General features: G+C 36.2%; 1 long non-coding RNA gene across 1 annotated transcript; it reads right to left on the bottom strand.

Moving 5' to 3' along the window:
• Positions 1 to 8,596: 8,596 nt before the first annotated feature.
• On the bottom strand, positions 8,597 to 9,618 carry LOC130469436 (uncharacterized). Its single transcript, XR_008929972.1, has 3 exons — positions 9,576 to 9,618; positions 9,325 to 9,426; positions 8,597 to 9,215 (listed from the first exon to the last, which is right to left on the bottom strand). It is a non-coding gene; the product is annotated as an uncharacterized lncRNA (long non-coding RNA).
• Between the last annotated feature and the right edge of the window lie 15,078 nt (positions 9,619 to 24,696).

Here is a 24,696-nt window from a genome sequence, read left to right as displayed (position 1 = left end):
TTGGAAAACAATACAATAACATTACTCGCAAAAGCTTCATACTTTACTTACCGCCACACGAAGTTTCTAAATTCACCATAATACCAATAATTAAGCTCACAACTTAGATTCATCTAAGTATTCTCATACTCTTAGTCACTTTTAATCATAACCTTATTCAACAACTACTCTTAACCATAACCCAATATTTTTTTCCAAATGTAACTTCCCCCAAACCGTAATTGATGCCACAAGTTGAAACTCGTTATATATATTTTCACAACTCAATATGCCAAAGTCTTATAACTTTCTACATAAAATTCTCATAACACAATTCAAACTCACAATGCATATTCGACATAATTTCATAACTCAATGGAAAACTCATTGACACAACATTGCCAAAGACATATAATTTTCTTCATAAAATTCTCTTTAACATGATTCAAAATGAAAATATAGATATTCATAGGAAAATTCATAATTCAATGCAAAAAATATACAATTCAATCTCAGCAATATAGTTTTAGCATTTGGGGAAAGTGAACACAAATAGAGAGGGGTCACCATAACCAACTGTCTCTATACGGTGGGGGTCGTCACCCTCTTGTTTACCATATACTTGCAAGACTTTCAGGACGCGTCCTAAGGGCACCACGCTCGATTCAAATGTTGTTTATCACTGATGAATGTGAGCACCACGCAACACATACACAGCTACTTTCCCCTACTTAGGCATTTTATTACCAAATTTATTTTAATTCGTTGAAAAACTTATTCGCATTCCCTTATTCATGTATTAGCTTCTTCCTCATTATAGTTCAACTCAAATTCTTTCTCATATGACTTCTTAACCCAATTTTAATATCAAACTCACGACTTGTTTGACACTTTGCACTTATACTTACTCAAACCGTAATGATCTAGTTAAGACATGAAAACTCTTCTCAACTATTCTCATTAACTTAGCATATGTCACTCTTCATCCTTGGACATACTCTTAAACCATTGGCTGACAATTGACTGTTAGTGAGTGACATTCATTTAAGACCTAAAGTTATTAATAGCTTATACTTTTCTCAAATCCGAATTCATTCTTTTATAACTTAGTGTGCCTGAAATGTATTTTAGAAAACATTTGAACAATTCTTTATATCAAAAAAATCTTTGTTGTATAAGGAAATAACTATAGGTTTCTTTTAAAATTACTAGTTTCAAATACACCTTAATTTAGACACATTTTCAAATTATTTAAATTCGTAAAAATTATTCCGTCATTCTTTAAATCAAAATCCTTTTGTGAAACTTAATTGAAAAACTATTTTTCTTTATAAAATCATTATCATTTAATAAAAAATGATCACGCTAAGATACATTTTAATAATCGTTGTTCAAATAAATATGCTCTTTAGAGATCCTTATCGACATTTAAAACTATTCTTAATTTGTAATTCACGATTTAAAAAATATGTTTGACTTTTTAGAAAACTCAATTAGAAGTGGTTTTATAAAGAATTTGTAAAATATCTTCTAAAAGAAATATCGCCTTTAAGAAATAAGTTAAAACACGCTTTCTAGTTACATACTCAATATAGTTTAATTCCTTAGTTCTAACCTTTTGATTTATTCATTATTAATACTCGATGCAACCTCGTGACCTCTTGATGAATTACCACTAGCATACTCATTTATAATCCTCTTATTTACATACCTCTTCTTAGACAATTTTAACTCATTTTCATACTTCATGATTAACCTTGTCGTTATCTATTTCCATTATTCAACCCAAAGTACTCTTGATAGATTCAATACCTAGAACCAACATTCTTAGCTCTCTTCTAAATATTTCAAACTCAAACTATTTCTCACTTGAATTTAGAAAATGCTATTAACATTCATTTAATCAAATCAAGATTCTTATTAGCATTACAATTCATTTTCAAAGAAAGATTTAAATTTGCAAGCACCATTCAATTCGGAAAACAAAATTCAGTTTGCAAAAAACGATTCAATTTTCAAATCACAATTTAGAATTCATACATATACATATAGAAATTAAACACAAAATATAATTTCAAACATTGAAAAAAGTTGGACAATGTGTACCTTGAATGACTAGCACATATAAACGGCAAGAGATACATATTCTATCATTGATCTCCACTTAGACTTCTTAACTCTATTCTCCTTATTCATCTTCCAATAATTGGCCTCGATAATAAAGACATTAATCAATAAAACATTCACTTAAATCGAATTATGACTAATTTGAAGTTTTGAACCCTTCTTGGAACTTTTTCAAATAAATCCTTCTTATTTCACTTCAAATAACACTAAACCTAATTCAATTCTTTGAGAATTATTTTTAATGATATTTTGAAATTCATTTTAAAATTATCCATAAAACTTGATTTTCTTTTAATAAAATTGGATGGATTTCCTAACATAGTAAGTGTTTGAAATCATAATTAAAATGTTTGTTTAAATCATAAATCAATATTGGAGTTCTTAATTTTGTTTTCTACTAGTTGTTGGACCGTGCGCTAGCGCGCACGATCCCCCAAGGTATACAAAATTATTTTGTAGAAATATTGCGTAAAAGATCGATATTTAAAAAATTATGGTAAATTCAAAATAAAAAAAGTTCGATTTGCATATAATTGATAATACAAAATCATAATATGTTTACAATAAACATTAGCAACGTGTTTCTAAGGAAAAATTTATGAGTACATTGTGTTAATCAAACTATTCAATGAGAAAGGCCATAAATTTTACAACTGGTCAAATGAAAACTAACAATAAGTCGAAAAAGCATGTGATTATAGTAATAAGGTCGCGTCCTTGAGTGTGGTATACCAAAATTTAAGCGTCTACCATTTCTCAAAAGGAAGTGGAAATACTATAGCTCTGAGAAGATGGAGGTAAAACACCATTGTTTGTACGAGCATGCCTTTGAGAAGAGGTCCATGGTCTTGCTTTAGCATGGGAATTATTTTCTTCACGGGCATCAGCAATCTCAAAATCCAAGGATTGCATTTGAATCTTGCTGCCATCCACAGATTGTGCTAATGCTACCTTCTGCTAAAATATTTTGGTCAAGAAACCTAAATATTAACAAAGTTTTAACAATCAATGGAAAAGTAATTTGAATAGTGTTCACATTACCTTTTTTTTTTGGCAAATGTGTTCACATTACCTTGATATTGTATACACACTGTATTTTATTCCACATCAGTTATCATTTATTTCTATGTCCCAAACATTAACCATCATTGAATAAAAAAAAAAACTCCTGAATCATTTTATGAAAATATCATTGTAATACAGAGCATAAGCGCGAGAAAAACAATGCCCATGTTTTCTGAAATTTGATAACAAGTCCATGCCATAAACATATCCCGAGACCTGAGCCAAACAAAGAATCAGGCCTGCAAATCGTATCCACACTTTATAATCATGTTTTCTAAAAGTCTTAACACATTTTAGAAAAGTCAAATATAATAAACACAATTTATGTTGTTACCCCTAGAATTAAAAAAAAAATATAATTTGTGAAATGCAATAGATGAGGGCTTGGTTCAAAAATGAAAGGGGTTGAGGAGGTGAATATCTCATCTAGTCATCCCAAAGAAAGAGAAAACGTGTCAACATCAATAAGCCAAAGGTTATAAACGTAAGTACACTATTATTAAGGAAAAGACAAAAAAAAATATGAAGGAAATTGGGGGCAATACAGGTAATTCACTATTGTGTGAATAGTAATTAAAGTGTGAAGCTTTATAAGTGTTAGGATTTAGAGAACCCTTTCAACATCAAAATAATATCTTGAATTGATCAATTACATAATCGAAATCACTTAATTAAACTACTGAAATTATTTTCATAAAATCAAAATAATTAACTAATGACAAATTGATTTTCAATAACCATTTCAATCTAATTGGGCTAAACTAAAATAAACCAGAAAGGAGTTGAAGTATAGCCTTAAATTTAAATGGAAGAGCCAGAAAGGAATTCAGCAAAAACAAGATCGGGAACAACAACAACAACAGCAGCAACGGCGGCTGGGGAGCAGAGTCGCCGCACGCTGCAGCGAAGGGAAGGCGGCGGTAGAAGGGCCGATGCGCCACAATAAGAGAGGAAAAATCAAAGAAGAGGGTTAGGATTTCTTCAATTTGGGGGTTTTAATTAAATACAATTGACAAAAGAGTTCAACTATATTTACAAATTGAAGAGAGAATCAAGATGGGTGGTTTTTGCAGCTACCACCGGCGGCGGCGTCACGCAGCTTGGACGAGAGAGGGAAGGAGACGAGAGGGAAGAACAGTCGCGAATCAACACCACAAATCACCGACAACAACCGTATTAGCGCTGACCGACGAGAATAGGAGGTAGGGGAGCAGTGACGTGGTACAGTGGTGGTGCGGCATTGTAGAGCAGAGGAACAAGTAGAGGGAAGGTGGAAAGAGAGAGGGGGATCGTGAATGAGGAGGAGAGAGAAAGCTTGGGGGGGGGGGTTCCTCTTAATTTATGAGTATTGTTTCTTAGTCAAAAGAAAATGGAAGCTTCTAGGTATTTTAACACTAAGGGAACTTATGTGGGACACTTGGCAAATGTAGAAATGAGAAAATTGGAATTTATTAACAATAATCATATTTAGAAACAAAATTAACAATAATTAAGCTAGAAAGTATATTAGCTTGAATATAAATAATTTTAATTATTTAAATAAGTTTCCTTATCAAACTAATTTTTAAATATTAGGAAAAAAACAATTTAAGAAAAATATTTGAATTGTCAAAGAACTTAAATTTCATAAATAATCCTCGGAGTTCAACCATTTTCCTGAGAATAACAAAATTTCAGATCTTTAAACGAGTCAAGTTCCAAAATTTATCTTCAAGTAAACTTGAAAACTAACTTAAGAGATAACATTAAAAATTCAAATTTATTCACCAATTATTTAAATATCTTAATATCAAATTAGGTTTAAGAATACTTCTAATAACATGTTTAAGACGATAATTACTCTTAATATCATATTAAGAGTTGCTTAAAAATCTGGGCTGTTACACTTACCTATGTCTCAACGATCCATTCAACAACATTACCTGTCAAGTTAGCTTATGAAACAATAGCAACAAAATGGTTAGGATCAGAAGCACTAGTAGCTTCAGCAAGATTAGCTTGATTCTGATCCGACTTCTTCTTGGACCTGCACCTTAGACTTGTTTGCGACCAGCCTTCCCACATTCAAAACAATTCCCCTTAAACTTATACTTCTGAATTTTCCTTTGAGGCTTGAAAGGGTTACCCTTTCCCTTAAACTAATCAAAATTGGTATAATGCTTGGATTCTACAAGGTTAGCCTTAGCGGAACCATAAAACATAGATTGACCGTTATCCTTAATACGGTTCTCCTCCTCAATTTTCAGGTGACCTACAAGCTCTTCTAAGCTAAGGTCTTTCTTTTTTTGCATTAACTGATTACGAAAATCTTTCCCTAAAGGGAGAAGTTTCTCAATCAATTAACACAATAGCAAGAGTAATATCATAGATGCAAATTACACTAGTGGAAAAAATACCTGTTGAGGGGGGCATTTTGGGTTTATTGAGGCGAACAAGGCCCGCTGCGACAGACGTAGCTTCAACAGCTCAGTGATCTGTTGAGGCGGGCTTTGTTCGCCTCAACAGGTGATCTGTTGTGGGGGGCTTTCAAAAGCCCGCCTCAACAACCTCTATAGATAAGCGAAAAATAAGGACCTGTTGTGGGGGGCTTTACAGAAGCCCGCCTCAACAGCCTCCTCTGTTGAGGCTCACTTCTTAAATGCCCCCCTCAAAAGACCTGTATTTTTGCGCCAATACCTGTACATTGGCGCCATAAATTCATATGTTGTTGAGGCGTACATTAAAAGCCCCCTTCAACAACATTAATTTTTTTTTTCCAAATTCTTTTAAAATATAAAATAGGCGGCAATAACCACAACTAGATATATACTCCATTGAGTATTGAAACCTGTACCCAATCAACACCAAAATAGCAAAGGTATGAATCTGCTTATCTTTGATAAATAAATCATTACATTAACTTCATTTATATTAACCCAACAGAGCAAAGCGTATATATAGTACGTACGTTTACAATTTTTGAACACCTAGCTAGTCTAACAAATTACAACTAATATTAACAACTAAAGACAAAAGGCTAGAGAGCTAATCTAACAAATGTCTCTAATCCAGCCACTTAGGTCCCTTTAGATCATGCATTACAAACCTTAATTAAGGTCGTGTTGAATTTCTTCCAATCGACTCGATCCCTAGCCTGCAAGTTGCATGGAAGGAAAATATATATGAGTACCAAAGTTTACACTCACGATATTGTCTTTACATTCCATTGAAGCATAAAATTAAAAGATATAGTTGCAGACTATAGAGATAATTAAGTACGTTGTTGAGAACCATGCAAATAAACGTGTAATTCTAATTGCTCTGTGAGCATTCAAGTGTCCGGGAAAGCTGATGCCTGTCAAACCAAGATTAGTTGGTGAAACAACTCTAATTTAGACAGATCTAATGCATATTAATCATGTAATAAGAATCAAATGAGTCCTTAGGTTCTTTAGTTATAAACATGACCTATAACGACCTAATGAGTCTTAAATGTGCATAAATAGATTCGAATGAGTTTTAGAAAGTTAAAATAATGCATATTAGTCATGTAATAAGAATCATATGAATCCTTAGGTTCTTTAGTTCAAAGTTGGGAGCGGAAATGTCATTTTAGCTCTAAATATGACCTATAACGACCCAATGAGCCTTAAATGTGCATACGTAGATTAGAATGAGTTTTAGAAAGTTAACAATATGCATATTAGTCATGTAATAACAATCAAATGAGTCCTTAGGTTCTTTAGTTCAAAGTTGAGAGCGGAAATGTCATTTTAGCTCTAAACATGACCTATAACGACCCAATGAGCCTTAAATGTGTATAAATAGATTTGAATGAGTTTTAGAAAGTTAAAACTATGCATATTAGTCATGTAATAAGAATCAAATGAGTCCTTAGGTTCTTTAGTTCAAAGTTGGGAGCGGAAATGTCATTTTAGCTCTAAATATGACCTATAACGACCCAATGAGCCTTAAATGTGCATACGTAGATTAGAATGAGTTTTAGAAAGTTAACAATATGAATATTAGTCATGTAATAAGAATCAAATGAGTCCTTAGGTTCTTTAGTTCAAAGTTGAGAGCGGAAATGTCATTTTAGCTCTAAACATGACCTATAACGACCTAATGAGCCTTAAATGTGCATAAATAGATTCGAATGAGTTTTAGAAAGTTAAAACTATGCATATTAGTCATGTAATAAGAATCAAATGAGTCCTTAGGTTCTTTAGTTCAAAGTTGGGAGCGGAAATGTCATTTTAGCTCTAAACATGACCTATAACGACCTAATGAGCCTTAAATGTGCATAAATAGATTCGAATGAGTTTTAGAAAGTTAAAACTATGCAAATTAGTCATGTAATAAGAATCAAATGAGTCCTTAGGTTCTTTAGTTCAAAGTTGGGAGCGGAAATGTCATTTTAGCTCTAAATATGACTTATAACGACCCAATGAGCCTTAAATGTGCATACGTAGATTAGAATGAGTTTTAGAAAGTTAACAATATGCATATTAGTCATGTAATAAGAATCAAATGAGTCCTTAGGTTCTTTACTTCAAAGTTGAGAGCGGAAATGTCATTTTAGCTCTAAACATGACCTATAACGACCCAATGAGCCTTAAATGTGCATAAATAGATTCGAATGAGTTTTAGAAAGTTAAAATAATGCATATTAGTCATGTAATAAGAATCAAATGAATCCTTAGGTTGTTTAGTTCAAAGTTGGGAGCGAAAATGTCATTTTAGCTCTAAATTGTGTTCTTTCACTTAGTTCTTAATGCTAAAATCAGAATAAGTGTCTATATTTTTAGATGCACAGATGTATGCTTGGATTTCATGGAAATTCCTGATAATCATCCATGTCTCAGGAACTAACACCGCCAGGTTAAATAAACATATTGTCGATCTGCTGATTCCTAGAAAGTGACAGACGTTTAAGTGAAACAATTCCAAATATTAACCAGGACACACATTAATTTTCTCCACTTCTATTAGCACTATCTTTATCATCAGTTTGTATGAGGATTTTGTTTAAGATGGAGTTGGAGTAGGCAATGAAAGATATTTTGAAGCTACATGTATACAGTCTAAGTAATCTAGCTTTATACAATATAGATTCAGGATCATTTGTTCAGCTTTGCGAATTTTGAACCTACAGGTATACAGGTCATTTGTTCAGTTGTTGCTTCTGCGAATTTTGAACCTACAGGTACACATGAACTGAACTGCTTTATACAATATAGATTCAGGTCATTTGTTCAGTTGTTGCTTCTTTTCTTTCTTTAGTAACTTCAAGACCAAATCATTAATTGGTGAACAACTCAGGATAGCAAACTATATGCAGATAATACTGTAAGGAAAAAGTATACACAGGGAAGCAGCACAAGACAAGAAGACCAGAATCATAGAGTGGGAAATCAACGAGTCTGTTTGACAGGTCAAAGCAATATACAATCAGATATACTTCTAGTTGATGGTGCATGGAAAGCAAGCAAGAGAATAAAGAATGATAGAGCTGCTGTTGGTTGGCTTCTTGTTCGTGAACAAGGGACCACCCATGAAGGAAGTGAATGTATTTACACTCATAGTAAACTGCAAACTGAGGCATTAGCAGTATTGAAGGGCTTAACTTATGCTAGGCAACATCAGGTGGATAACATAGTTGTTAAAACGGGCAGCAGCAAACTGGTTCAAGCTTTGAAGAATTTCCCAAATAGGCCAAATGATTACATACAGAGCAGCAACAGAAGCAAACATAGGAGAAACACACAGCAGCAAGCAGAATTGCAGCAGTCATTAATAGCATAATATTCATACACATCAATAGATTCACAGCAGCAGCAAGACCAGCATATTAGTATTCAAAGCAATAAATTAGCAAATCCAGCAGACTTGTAATTATGGAAAAATTAAAGAACTTTACCAAATCCATGAAGATATAAACGCTTCCATCTTTGTGTCTAAACAACCTAAGTAAATAAATACTCGGTTGTAAAAAACTTAGCCCATTGCTCACGAACCACATCTATTTCCTCATCGGTATAAGGCGCATTTCTTGGAGTGTAAGCCTGAAATAATTAAGTAACATGATAAGTAATGCTACTTGTAAATTAAGAATTCTACTACGTACAAGTACTAGTATTAGTAGTTCAACTAACATATGGTAAAAGAACGAACATTATCTAACCGCTCATCAGAGTTATGGTGTAACGTGACTATTTCATGCATGAACTTCATAACGTAATAGCCACACTCGCGGGCGCCGACTTGTTGAGCACACTGATTTGGAAACAAATCATAAATTATATATCCAAGTAGTTACCCAAAAAAAAGTAAAGCTAATTAGTAAGCATGATACCTTTATAGGGTAGCCTTTCAACCCCTGCGTAGTCGTTCTATTCGGACAAATTCCATTATTAAACTTGTACACTTGGTATGCCCTGGAAGTTGAGTAAAACTTCATGAATCTGATTCGGCACGAAAAGAAATAACTTAAAAAGAAATGAAAGTAACTTACAAACACAAGATTCCCCATGCATTATTTTCTTGTTTGGAACCTTTCGCAGAGTCGAAAATATATGCACAACCTCTACGTAGGTCTAACACGTACAAAATCCAATGATTTCTGCATCATATATAAATGTTATTGCAACCTTACGCATGAAAATAACAATAACATAGCTATTTACCAAATATCGATCAATCTCTAACACTTACTCTTGATGGTATGGGATCAAAAACCACTTGGTAATGTTAGAATCACCCTTCTTCTCCTTTTCAATTTCAGCATCGAAAACTACTTTCAAATACATTGATACAGCATGAGGGTTGGCCTTGCATCTGGAGTTTGACATCGCCTCGGGACAAACAAACCCAATCTGAGAGTTGTCAAATGCAAAGGTGTGCTCGTGGAGTAAACACCTACAAAGTAAATGTATAATGCAAAAATTTCAAAAACTATTATAGTTGACAAAACCAAAAATAAAAAGGTCGACGGAAAAGTTTACATCATATAGACTTGGATCACTGAAATGTTGAGACAGGCCCCTCTAAGGAACTCTTCAACGTCAACCTCATGTACATAAGTTTGTCGATCTTCGTCATAATGCCAAACCGAAGCGGGCAATGAGATTGAAGTATTTTTATATACATCACCGGGCGCCGTAGTGATGATAAACTTCAAATAATTGCATGATGGGCCAAGACCTTGAATTGTGTCGTCTGCCAAAGTTTGCTTCTTACTTTTGGCCGCCGATTCTTCAGTTTTACGATCACAACTACCTACCATCTCTTTGGATTTCTTAGAGTTCTTAGACTTCGATTTCGACTCCAACTTATTTGAGCATGAATTTTCCTGTAACAATTAATAATGTTAAGCTAGCATGAAAATTTCAGTGTTGAAGCACAGGGGAGAGGGAAGCATACGGTTTACCTTGGCCGTTAACTTCAGTGTTGTCTTCTCTTTGGACCCTAAATCAAGTGTTGCCTTCTCTTTGGCCGCTAATGTTGTTGTCTTATCTTTGACAACTAATTCTGTTGTCTTCTCTTTGACAATTAATTCGTTTTTCTTCTCTTTGGAGCTACCAACCACCTCTTCACAAATTTGACTCCTGGACTTCTTTGTTGGGCGTGGAGTAGAGTCCTAAACAGAGGTAGAAACCAAAGGAGTTCAAGGCTCTAAATCTAATTCTAAACAGAGGTAGGCAAATAGCAATAATAAATAAAAAGATGCATAACGCAATGAATGACAATTAATAATAAAAAATTTGTACCTCGTCATCTTCGAAAATCACCAAGTGAATTGGCCATTGCACAAAACTAGCAAGAGCCCTGCCTAAGTTATTGAATCCATCTCCAGTAGGTACCGGAAGAGTGTCATCATCATGTCCGTCGTAAATACAATCAACTTGGACCTTATAATGACTAGGCTTCATCGATCTAAAGTGTTGGTGCAACGAACCATCCAATGGGTACGCCATACCATCTGCCACTATCACTTTGTTACCCAAAACTTTATCCTCAAGGGCAAGACGACATGGAGTCATGGCCTTCACAAATAAATTTACAAAATTTCAGAAATCACTACAAAGTACAATATTAAAAACCTAGCTAGGGGTGTTTTGAGTGTATGCACTATAGAGAATATATACCTTCAGCTCGCGTGGTTGCTGCCATGAACTCGGACAACAGGTTACGAGTGCACGGTTAACATCAAACTCATCACTTACAAGAGCAGAATCAAGTGCGGGGGTAGAGAGGGTGTTTAGTTGACCGGTTGCTTTCAATGTGGCTAGTTGGTTTTGGAGGGCCTCCGCCACCTTTCTCTCTAATTGATCTTCAAACTCCCTTCTCACCGAAGCTCTGATTGATTCGATAGCCTCCGGTGATGGTTCAATATGGCCACATCTACTACTTCGGTCTATTGGACCGAAAGCAACTTTGTAACCGACATTAACTCCACCTGTTGCCTTGACACGCCCACGGTGATCCTTTTTTCCCATAGCCTTGGTGAGGGCATCTTCTCCCTGGGTGAAAGAAATATTTCCTTTTCCCTCTTCTTCTATGTACTCCAACTATAAGAATTAGGAAAGTAAAAATTAGATGGTATACATGATGGAAAGGAGAAGCAAAGAAAAGGATATAGAACGTAAAATTTCATATGCACTTACAGCCATCTTAGCAATATTTACGGCTTCCTTATCATTCGGGTCAACTTCCCACTTTCCCTCTTTGTTTTTAACTTGATGAGCCAAGATCCACTCTACTGATCTAAACTTCTTAAATCTATCTGGCGCTGTGGTGAGTGATGAGGTCACTGAGGAGGAGCCACTTGAGAGGGTTAAAGCTGCCTCTGGCGGTAGTCGCCCATCATTTATCCACTCTGGTCTCTTTCTAACATAACCCTTTTGGCCTGTGCGATGTGGGTGCTTGTTTTGTAATGCACTTTTACTTGCTTTTTCTCTACGAACCTGTCAAAAAACACATAAAGAACATGTCGAACATTTAAAGATGGCAACAACAAACTAATCATATAATTATAAAAAAAAATATCTAGCAAAGTAAATTCATTATTACCAACATCTCCGGCTTGTTTCGTTCCATCACAAATGTTTTCCAATCATCCTATGTGATTTGATGGTAGATGTCCCAAGGCATGTCATTTGTCTGATGTTTCGGCATTTTTTCTTTCTTAGTTATCCAACGCCGCGTTAACTTGGACTTGAAAGCTCCAAAGCGTTTCGCCACACACATATGAAAATATTTTTCTCTCCTTTTAGCCGGGTCATCAATAATGTGGAACATAAGCTGTTAATTTTATGGATAAGAGATTGTTAGAAACGTATGCTACACAAATAGATAATCTAGGAGAATACAAATCAAGTTTTTATTCAATGTTTACCTTGGTCTCCTCCCAAAACCCCTTCGTTGTGTGTTCATCTAACGTTGAATATTCTTTCACATTAATGTTAATTCTAGCAGCACAAGACCCAACTTGCTTCCCGTATTCTCCTGACCATTCTCCATCGGGGATTCCATATTGATTATACTGAAGATGCATAGGCTTTTTGGCTTGAACTCCTTTTGACGGACCACGGAATTTGGTCTTTTTACTAGTGTTGGTACCTTGTGATTCCCCCGTAGGATGACTAGCTCCATCAATTCCCTGTATTTCATTATCACGATGATCATCCATGCTAGCTACGGTCCTGCAACAAAGAAAAGAGAGCAATACTTAGTAAAGGGAACAATACTTAGTAGAAATTTAATGCATGATTACAACTTATAGAGCTTAAGACTCTCCATATGGATAGAGTGTACGACTGTACGTAAAAGTGAAACATTTTTTTAAAAAATAAAATCAAAACTGAAATCAGTTTTCAGTTTTAATAAAACAAAACTGTGCACTATATGCACAGAACTGATCTGAGCTGTGCAGATCAGTGCACAGAACTGATCAGAACAGACCAGTTCTGCGCACTGATCTGCACAGCTCCGTTGAAAAGTAATCGAGTTTAGTGCACAGAACTGATTAGAAGTAAGCAAATGCTGTGTTCTCAGTGTTATTATTGCCAGCTAGTCAACTTCATATAAGCATAACCCACTGGTTGGTTAGGAAAACAACAACTAGTAATCCATGATTTGGACTTTTAAAAACAACAGCCCCAGCCTGAACACCTGACCCTGCAGCAAACTGGTTCACTACCCATTTATATACCTCAGAGGATAAGTGAGAAAGGAGGTAAAAGAAACAAAAGCTCTAACCCAACTCAACTGCTTCCATTCTCTAGTAACAGATAATTCAAAATAAAATAACAGAAGTACTTATAGCTATTTGTACTTTTTAAAGATCAAACAAGATTGCCACAATCTATCTCGCTGGTCTCCTCATGAAAAACGGGAGCTGAATATCAAGTAACAGAACTTAACACTGCTAAAGTAGTTAGAACTATTTCCAAAAAATAAAATAGGGTTTCAGAGAAGAACTCAAAATTTCAGGTAGTAGTTGTAATTGTAACTCGTAAGTAAAACATACGTTCCAAGCAGCTGAGATCCAAGCAGCTACCTCAAGCTGTTGTAGACTAGTACCAATTGCCTTACAAGTATTTGATTTGATTTAGGTCAATTGCCCCCAAAATCCCAGCTGAGCCTAACTACAATTGATTTATCCCGAGCAGGTGATTTCTATTACAACATGAATATCAACTACAACCATGAACCCATGACAAAATTATGAGGTATTAATCTCATATGATAGCTCCACAGAATGAAGAAAGGATTGCCTCCACTGACAGGAAAACCTCCAGAGTTGAGACTTGAAAACATTATATTTTCCTAAGAGAGCCATATTCATCAAATTCAGCCAACTCCTTCCCTTCCCCATACCAAGGGAACCAGCATTTCCAACTTGGCCATTTTTGGAATAGCTAATACATCTTGAGATCAACTTCAAGTAATGGAAATCATGACTATCTGAAGAACTTAATAGGATTTTTTCCAACTTCTAGGTTGCAAAAGCTGCATTCCATCCTTAGACTAGGGCATTTTAAATGCGACCAAACAGAAACGATCTATCACAAACTATTCTCTAGGCCAAATGATAGACGCAACTCCAGACACTACCAGTACCTAATGGCAACAAGCAAAAGAAGTTGGTCTAAAGTAAGACTGAACACGCCATACAGCAATACGCTGACAGATAGTGGCAGATGGTATGGCGTATGTTAGTACTGAACCATCTGCCACTATCACTTTGTTACCATCAGCCACTAAATTATCTAACAGAAATTAAAGCATTGTTAGTACTGAAATAATAGTTATACAAACTAACAGATTACAGCTTGTTTGAGCTTAAAAGTTCAATGAATAACACCAACTAAGTAACTAACTAATACTACCATGATCATGATCATAGACAGTGGCATGATACTTTGTTTATAAATCACATACGAGTTAATTCATTACCGTTGCTACTCTGTGTTTATCGTGGTATTTAAATATTTAAACCCATCCTTACTCAAAAGAAAAGAAGATAAAGGACTAAGAGTTACTCTGAAGCTTGATCAAGCTACTATGAAGGCGATACGGCTATCAGCTTAAGAAATACTCTGTATTCATGAAAACACTTTGCTTCAATCAAGAAGATTTCTCAAAGCAAAGCAAAACTGCAGGCCATATTAAACACTATCAAATTTCTTTACCTTGGAATTCAGGAAAAGACGATATATTTGTATAGAGTAAATGGTTTCAAATCAAAGTTTTCAGAATGTATCTGAAAAATTATTGCTAAAAAACATAATACGGAGTAATGTTGTTTCATTTATCTTTGAGGTGGGGGTTTCGCAACCTAAATACTAACAGCAATTAAATCATATAATAAAAAAAATGCTTTCACAGAAGTAACAACAAATCCATATCCAAAATCCACATCAAATGTCACTGCACCCATGATTCAGTAAAAGTGATCACACTATAATAGGTAAAAGTAAAAGAAGGATTACCTTGTGTAAAAGGTGGGGTAACAGATTTATTTACACTGTATAGTCCTCCAGGTTTGCGAAGAAAGCACAACTTGAGTGTGAAGAAGAAAACTTGTCCCAACTAATAGTTATTACCAATCCCTAAAACAGTAGTGGAAAGTTCTGCAGGATCTGCATCATATGACAGAATTTATTGTCAGTTGGGAGTGAAATCATAATCTGACATATAACTGACACCTACCATGTATCCATATGTGAGGGCAAAAGAAATAGCATACTAGATTTTGTTATCCAATGACAATGTTGTTTGTTTGTAATGTTTATCCTAATAACAGTTTTTATTTGCCAAAAAAAGACCAATTTACCAAAACAATATGAAATCAAAGAACAACTAGAGTTCAAATCAAATTCCAAGGCGCACAGGCTGTCAGCTATGAATAGAAAGAACAAAGTCGAAAACTTCAACAATGCATCAGAAGTGAAGCCCGAACTTACACATGTATGTTTCAATTACGATTTGTAACCCATATTCCTTCCGTATGATCTGTACGCATATGATTAGTATTATTTGCATCCTCCTCTTCTGGCAATGGTTGAACAACCATTGGTAACGGAGGTGTGTCATCATACTCATCATACGCATCTTCATCTACAACATCATCAATACCCAAAATATGTCTTTTTCCTTGGGCAACAACACGCCATCTAGGATCAATATTGTCAACCACATAAAAAACTTGCTTAGCTAGTGATGCTAGAATGAATGGCTCGTCATTGTCACTTAGTCGATCAAAGTTCACCAAGGTTAAACCCGGGAAAATTTCATCTTGCTTCACACCATTGTGGTTGTTAGCCCACTGACACCGAAAAACAGGGATCACAAAATAGGTATAATCAAGCTCCCATATTTCGTCGATAACACCATAATATGATTGTGTTGAATCAACCGGCCTTTTATCCTTAGCGCTTGCATAGACCCTAGATGATGCAACAACCTTTACTCCACTATTTTGCACTACACTCTTTTAATCTTGCCTTCTAGTGTGGAATGTGAACCCATTGATATCATATCCTTCAAAAGATCGAACACATAGTCGAGGACCTCGAGATAACCACTTGATCGTATCAGAAACATCATGGTCTTGTTTCTTGCCAACTTCTTTCTTAAACCATTCAACAAATGTGCGATTATGTTCCCGCATCCTTCAACTTAGGATTACAATGTTGCAATTCAAGCAGATGTTTTTCTAAATAAGGATGAACCTCTGTAAGATGCTGCAACACACAAAGATGTGCCTTCTTCTTCCTCTCCGATGGAGGAGATATCACATTTTTACCAATTACTCCCTCCCCTGCGAGCCTACCAATATGTCGAGATTTTGGAAGTCCTATTGGTTCAAGCCTTGACAAAAACTCAGCTAGATATCCAGAAATCTCTTCTTTAAGGACTCCCCGAATGATACTACCCTCTGGATTAGCCGGATTCCTTGCTTTGTCCTTTAAAGTCTTAAAAAATCTCTCAAAAGGATACATCCATCTTAAGAACACCGGACCACATAACTTGACTTCGCGAACTAAATGGACAATCAAATGCACCATTATATCAAAGAAAGAAGGCGGAAAATACATTTCAAATCGACATAGAGTTTCAACAACATCATTTTGCAAAGCATCCAAAGTCTCCGGATCAATCACCTTAGCACATATGGAATTGAAAAACAAACAAAGTTTTGTTATAACATGTCTCACGTGTTTCGGCAATATCCCACGAAGTGCAATCGGCAAAAATACATTAATCAGTGCATGACAATCATGAGACTTCATACCAATCAACCTAAGGTCCGAGAGAGACACTAGGCGCTTAACATTCGACGAATATCCCGAGGGAACCTTAATGCCATGTAAGCACTCACAAAACTTCTTCTTCTCCTTTCTCGACATTGTGTAACACGTTGGAGGCAGAAAGGTCTTTGTACCATCCTTTTTTTTAACAGGCCACAAATCTGGTCGAATATTCTTCTTTTTCATATCTTTCCGCACATTCTCATTGTCCTTGGTCTTTCCTGGTATGTTTAGCAAAGTCCCGATGATAGCATCGCACACATTTTTCTCAATGTGCATTACATCGAGACAATGCCTAACCGACAAATCTTTCCAGTAGGGAAGATCCCATAATGGAGACACTTTCTTCCATAAAACACCCTTTATAGACTTGGACTTGAAGCACTTACCGTATTTGGTTTCAATATTTTTGATACGTTCATAAACTTGTGATCCTGTCAAAGGTGTACGAGCTACTCCTTCCTCGGTGAACCCATTGAATTCCTTCTTCTTCTTACGATAAGGATGATATCGACTAAGGTGCTTCCTGAAATCTGGGTAGATATTTTTCCTGAAATGATCCAACCGTGTGGGCTTCATGTCCTCTTCACATATAGGGCATGCTTGTTGTCCTTCGGTTTTGTACCCAGACAAGTTTCCATAGGCCGGAAAATCATTTATGGTACAGAAAACCATTGCCCGCAATGTAAAGTTTGAGTTGGTGTAAGCATCGAACATTGGAACACCTTCATTCCACAACAATTTCAAATCATCTATGAGTGGAGCGAGATACACATCTATGTCATGTCCTGGCTGCTTAGGCCCTGAGATGAGGAGTGACAACATGATATACTTGCGTTTCATACACAACCATGGAGGAAGATTGTAAATTGCAAGAAGAACCGGCCAAGTGCTATGCTGGCTACTTAGAGAGCCGTATGGATTCATCCCATCTGTACATAGAGCAAGTCTCAGATTTCTAACCTCCTTGCCAAATTCAGGATACTTCTTATCAATAGTTCTCCATTGAGGAGAATCAGCCGGATGTCTAAGGAATTCATCTTTCTTCCTCTCTTCCGCATGCCACCTCAGATACTTAGCATTCTTCTTTACGGAGAACAAGCGCTCAAACCTAGGTACGATCGGAAGATACCACAATACCTTGGCGGGCGGTCCCTTCTTAGCTGAATTGGCCCCTTTACGCTTGTAACGCGACATAGAACACGTTGGACACTTATCCAAATTTTCATACTCTTTTCTGTAAAGAATACAATCATTTGGGCAAGCATCTATCTTGACGGCCTCTAAGCCTAAGGGATTCGTCAATTTGTTGGCATAATAGGCAGAGGTGGGAATGTCATTGCCATCGGGAAACCAAAGACCTAGTCGTTTCAATAATTTCGTGAAACTTTCTTCGGTCCAACCACTCTCCGCTTTCAAGTTGGAAAGTGATGCCACACATTCTAACAATTTGAATTTTGTACACCCAGGGTACAAAGGCGTCTCAGCAGCCTTTAATACCTGCTCGAGTATGTGAGGTCGTTCATTCAAGTGATCTTTCATCGCATCCATCATTTCATTTATTTCATTATCTTCTTGCTCATCATCATCCATCTCATTATTCTCAGAAATATCAGAATCACTCTCATCACTCTCATCACTCTCTGCCAGAACATCAAATTCATTCACACTAGAACTTGGACGATCAAGTATTTTCTCACCATGCCAAAACCAGACATGGTAATCTTTCTTAAACCCACGACGAAATAAGTGATCCTCAATTTCATCAATATCAGCTAACCGCCTTACATTGTTACAATCACGGCAAGGACAATAGATCTTTGCGGCTTTCGTACTCCGTTGGTGTGCTAAAGCACATCTAAGGAACTCCTCAACCCCACTCAAGTATTCTACCGTAGTATGGTCACCGTACATCCAACGACGACTCATTTCTAATAACACAAGGTTTTACACAAAATTAAATAAATTAAGCCACAAATTCTTAATTTTGACACAAGAACAATACATCAGAAAAATGGTAAGACCTCATCTCAATTTTAAAAACAAACAAAACAGGAATATGTGTCAACATTAACATTTATTAGCTTCACATAAGATTTCATAGGAATAAACTAAATTCGATTTAAGTATAAACTAGCTTGGCATAAGATCTTTGTTCTCTAATGATGCAATCTTATCCAAAGATAAAATATCTGTAAAAACCATCCTCCAGAACTCAATCAATAGATCCCAGCGATGCTCATGTTTAGGTTTTAAATTAGTTACGAAATCCGCATTCAGTGTAAATAAACCCATTTGCACATTAGTGTAATGAAAGAAATAAAATCGGCCAGAGTATAGTCCCAACAGGCAGCATACCCACGAAAAAAATCTGCTCAATAACTTCAACAGCATAGGACCAAAAATAAAAGGCAAACAGATTAAAATATACATCGAAAATGATCATCTATTCCACTGACAAAACCCTTACATTACAAAGAAAAACCCAAACATTACAATCTGCTCAAGTAATTTTTACACGGAAATAAATCAAATAAAATACAGCAAATTAATCGTTTGAACTGGCGTGAAAAAGTCGGTTATAACAAAAAAATTATTAAAATAAATTTCAATAGGAGATTCACAGTCAATTTTGCAACAAAAACAATAACCCCAAATTAAAGAAATTAAGAGGAACAAAATCATACAAGTTAACAAGATTTAGGATAAAAATGGTGGTAGGTGAAAATTGAAATTACCTCAATAACAGGAAACCCTTCCTCACAGAAGGCTGCTTAATGGAAAGGCAATCTTGTTTATGAGACTCAAAATGTCGCAACCATTTCTGTCATACAACATCAACCAAAAAAACTGAATAAACACTAAACTCGATTACAATGACCCGATAAATAATTCAATCCTCTTTTACAGTTTACAATTGAAAGACCTAATTTTAGCAATAAATAATATTGACAGATCGATGAACAAGGGAAATCAAACTAACCTAGCTTGACAGATCGATTGTGTGAAACAGAGTCACGCGGAGGTAGGAAAGACGACGGTCGGGGGCAACTCGCCTTCAGATGGTGGTGGTGGAGCCGCGCGGTGAGGAAGGTGGTGGTGGTGATGGTGGAGCCACGCGGTGAGGATAGGTGCGGACTCGCAGAGACGATGTGAAGGGATTGTCGGTGAGGATAGAGAGATCTTAATTGTTTGGCGGTGTTTTAATTGTTTTAAAATTTAATGTGCCTATTGAGGCGGGCAATTAAAAGCCCCCTTCAACAGCTATGGTCTATTGAGGCGGGCTTTTAAAAGCCCCCTTCAACAGATTCTGCCTATTGAGGCGAGCAATAAAAGCCCCCTTCAACAGCTTCTGTAGAAGCGAACACCACAAAAGCCCGCCCCAACCTGTTAGTAAAATATTTGACCCGCGTTGACTAAGGGGATATTGAGGCGCGCTTATGTATGCCCCCCTCAACAAGGGGGCTACAACAGGGGTTTTTTCCACTAGTGAAAGCCCTTCGGAAGCCATAGCAGTGCACATATTTTCATAAGCATGAATCTGATATATAATCGGTTTATCATCCTCATCATGAATGTTTAACCCCAATAGCGTTTTAGTACCAACATCATCAGATCCATACTTCCTATCTGATGCATCCCAAATATTTCTAGCATGACCATAACCTATATAGATATCAAGCAATGCATTCGATATATGATGCAACAACATCCTCTTACATGTCCTATCATCCTTAGTAAATTTCAACTCAAAATCATGCAATTTGGTTTCATCAATAGGTTTCACAACATCACCAATCACATAAGATATTATTTCAAATAAAATTACATCCTAACAGCCCAATGTTTATAATTCTTGTCATCAAGAGGTTCTAACTTAGACATATCAGGAATCAAGAATTTCGAATTCGAAGCCATAATAATCGTCTTTTAGATTGTTACGATAATACCAAATCAGAACAACCTTATCTGATTGATGAACTATTGTTGCATCGTGGGCACCCATTATCCTAAAAGACGATTCCGCGTTACCACCCTTTACAGTAAAACAGAATGCGGTCGTGTAATACCACGAAATTTTAAATTCGATTTATTAAAATTAAAAATATTTATTAACTTGATTTCGTTTTAAATAAATTACGAATAATCGAATTTCGTTATTTTGATCGTTTTTACAATTTATTTTAAACGATAAATTATAAACTGAAATTATTTATTTTTCGAACATTTCTATTTTTAGCAATTTCTGAAAATTACAAACAATTACTGAATTTTGCCAAAATTGTGAATTAATTTTTTTTTTAAAAAAAGGAAAATTCATTTTTTCTGCTTTATTTCCTTGCTCCCCACGCTCAAACCAGGAAGTCAAAAACTTCCTTCCTTCCCAAAATTCAGTCCAAGTGCAGATACTTGGACCCCAAGCACAATTCCTTGTTCATCACACTTCTCATGTACAAATTCAGAATTTTGGATGGAATTTCAACAACAAAACACAATTTCAATTTCAATCTCACTCCTTATTTTCTGTGATTCAATCCAACCAACCACCATCAACCACCGTCTGCCACCACTGCAGCCACCACCGTCCACCACCATTCTCACCATCACCAAACACCACCTAACCACACTCACCACCGAGCACCACCACTCCACTGTGCCTCACCTTCCCTGCCCCGTTCCCCTGTCTCCCTTCCCCTCTCTGCCACGCTGCACAACCCACGCCACACACACCTCCCACCCTCACCACCATCACCTACCACCAGTCGCAACATCCCTAGCCACCCAGACCACCGTCACCCTACAGCACCACCGCACGCACAACCTTCTTCCCCTGCTCCCTCCTCTCTTCTCGCCTCCCCTGTCTCGTTCTCTCTTTCTCTCGTCGCACCACCTCCCACAACCACCACCACCTCCAGCCACCCTCATCATCTCTCCAACCAACCTCCGCCACTAAAACTCCGGCGAACCACCCTTCCCCTTCCCAAAATCCCGATCGAAAAACCCACTCCCAAACTCCCCTGTTTTCTCGCCTCCTTCGCACTCCCTCCTCCTTCTCTCGCCTGTACCACCACCGCACAAACCACCACCACCTTCGCCTTCACCGTCAACACCCGTCGCCACCGAACCCAGCCCAATCGCCTCCCTCTTCTTCGTGCCCTGCTTCTCGTGCCTCCTCCCTTTGTCCTTCTCGCGTCCCCTTTTCCCAGAAACCAAAGAGAACAAATATTCAGTTTTAATTTTAAAACTTGGATTTATTTTCCCAAACCCATATGGCCCAACTCTAATTATTGGGCTTTGGTAAGTCATATTTAAGATTTCAGAATTTCTATGGTATTTTTGTGATATAATTATTGACTAATAAAATTGTATTTATTTTTCAGGTTTAATTATCGATTTTCATAAAATAAAGTTACTAACTTTATTTATTAAAAACAGAATTTAAATAATATTTTCATGAAAATCGGTTTATGAATATAAATATATATTTCGATTGAAATTCGATTAATAATATTTTCATTAAATTTCGAAATTATATTTTATTAAAAATCCGTTATTTATAAATTCGTTACTTATAAAATTTATTTATTATAAAATATCAATTTTAGATAATTTATCGTTTAATACTAATTCAATGATTTAATATTTTGAAAGAAATTGGACTCGGAGCTCAGGACGAACGAACCCAGGCAAATCCCTAGCAAATCGCGGAGTTAGGTAACGGCTATTGCTAGTACCCGCAATTCCCTTATAAATGCGATTATGAAATCACAACATTATGATTGATTTATGAACTGAATGTTTTAACATGTTTTATGAATTGCGGGAAATGAAATGTGATTTGATTGAATTATTTATTATAATATGATTTGATGGAATTATTTCTTATAATATGATTGATTGAAATTCTTATAAAATAATGTTTATAAGAAACCATGAAAGAAAGGATGTTTTATTATGATCTCATGATCTAAAGGAAATATGTTACTTCAATCGAAGTAAAAAGACTAAAATGTAAAATTAAACGAAACATGATAAATGAAAGTGAAAGACCTAGTCCGTTTGGCAGTATATGCTCACAGGTTACTATTCTCGGTCATGCATGTACCCACGGGGCATCCGCCCATTGAGCCAAGGCTCTCATGTTTTCGGGCCAAAGCCCCATGTTTTATGGACAGCGGTCCATCGTGGAAGACGTTCCACCATGTCATACTTGCCACGGCTAGCATGTGCACCCTAAAGTTATGAATGAATTAAATAAAGGACTTTATAAAATGTTTTACTATATTCTATTCTCCCTGTCTTATTAAATAAAATGAATTGAAATGAATTTACGTTGCTAGAATAGTTCGTCACTGAGTCTTCGGCTCACCGTTTTTGTTTTCTGTTTTAGGTACTGATGGGGACGATGGACGCGAGTAGTGGCGAGGAATTTCACTTTAATATTATCCACCTAGTTTATGCTTACAGTTTTAATAGTTTAATAGTTTTAATTTAAAGACTTTTAGTAAGTTATGTACTTTAATTTTGGTATTATAAAGGATTATATATATATACTTTTTGGAGTAATTAATAGCTTATGATTGATGTTTGCCTTGTAATTTCCAAAAAGGAAGTTACGACAGGTAATGTCCCGACCAATTAGGTTAATTCCGCTGCTAATTATGCTTTAATAATTGAATTAGAGGTCGGGGTGTTACAGTTTGGTATCAAGAGCAAAGGTTCTGGACCATAAGTGCTAAACCTTACGGGTTTTCGCACGAATAGAATTCATTAGGCTTTAAGTAAAGAATTTTAAGGAATGAGTTAAAAAGAATGTTCTAAAATCTTGCTAAGTTAAAATGAATATGAGTGTGAGTGTAGGAACGGGATCAAAGGGTTTATTTAATATTATTATTTCACTTCAACTTGATAAGATATGTTATGCAGAATGTCGACCATCGATGCTATCAACGATGTTACCAACGGAGCTCGCAACGAGCATCATGTTCACGATGATAACGACATCACTCATGAAGAGTATGTCCATGTTAATGGCCACGAGGAAAGGATGGAACGATTGGAAAATGTGAGTGCAATGTTGGCCGAATTAGTCCATGATTCTCGGAAAAAGAAAGATGTTAGTGGGAACGAGAGCGCAACGATGTTCAAGAACTTTTCGTCACTCAACCCACCATCCTATGATGGCAAGCCCGATCCAGTTGAGTTCGAGGATTGGATAAGTCGCATTGATCAGTTGTTTGAAACCCTGCAATTCCCTGAGAGATGGAGAGTTGACTTCGCAGTGTTTTACTTGTCGGGTCAAGCAGGATTATGGTGGAAAGTTAACAAGGAACGAAAGAATGGGCCTGGATTTGGTTGGAACGAACTACAGAAGTTAATGAGAGACAAGTTTTATCCACCATCCTTGAGGAAACAAAAAGAAGATGAATTTCTACACTTGCAACAAGGAACAATGAGCGTGTTGGAATACGCAAATAAGTTTATGGAGTTGTCAAGGTTTGCACCAAACTTGGTGTCGACAGAGCAGTCCAGGATGAACTGTTTTGAGCGAGGTCTGCACCTTAAGTACCAGGATAGGTTGTCCACTCAGAGGTTTACTTCATACCAGGGTATGGTTGATATTGCAGCTAATGTAGAGCGAGTGGTACTACTTCGAGAAGCGAAGAATGTTGGGTATAAAAGGAGAAATGATAACCAAAGCCAAGGAGGAGCAAAGAAGCCTAACCAA

The sequence above is a fragment of the Spinacia oleracea genome, chromosome 3 (genome assembly GCF_020520425.1).
Source record: "Spinacia oleracea cultivar Varoflay chromosome 3, BTI_SOV_V1, whole genome shotgun sequence".
Classification (NCBI taxonomy): domain Eukaryota; kingdom Viridiplantae; phylum Streptophyta; class Magnoliopsida; order Caryophyllales; family Amaranthaceae; genus Spinacia; species Spinacia oleracea.
The sequence above is the reverse complement of the archived record's forward strand: the minus strand, read 5'-3'. Positions and strand labels throughout refer to the sequence as shown.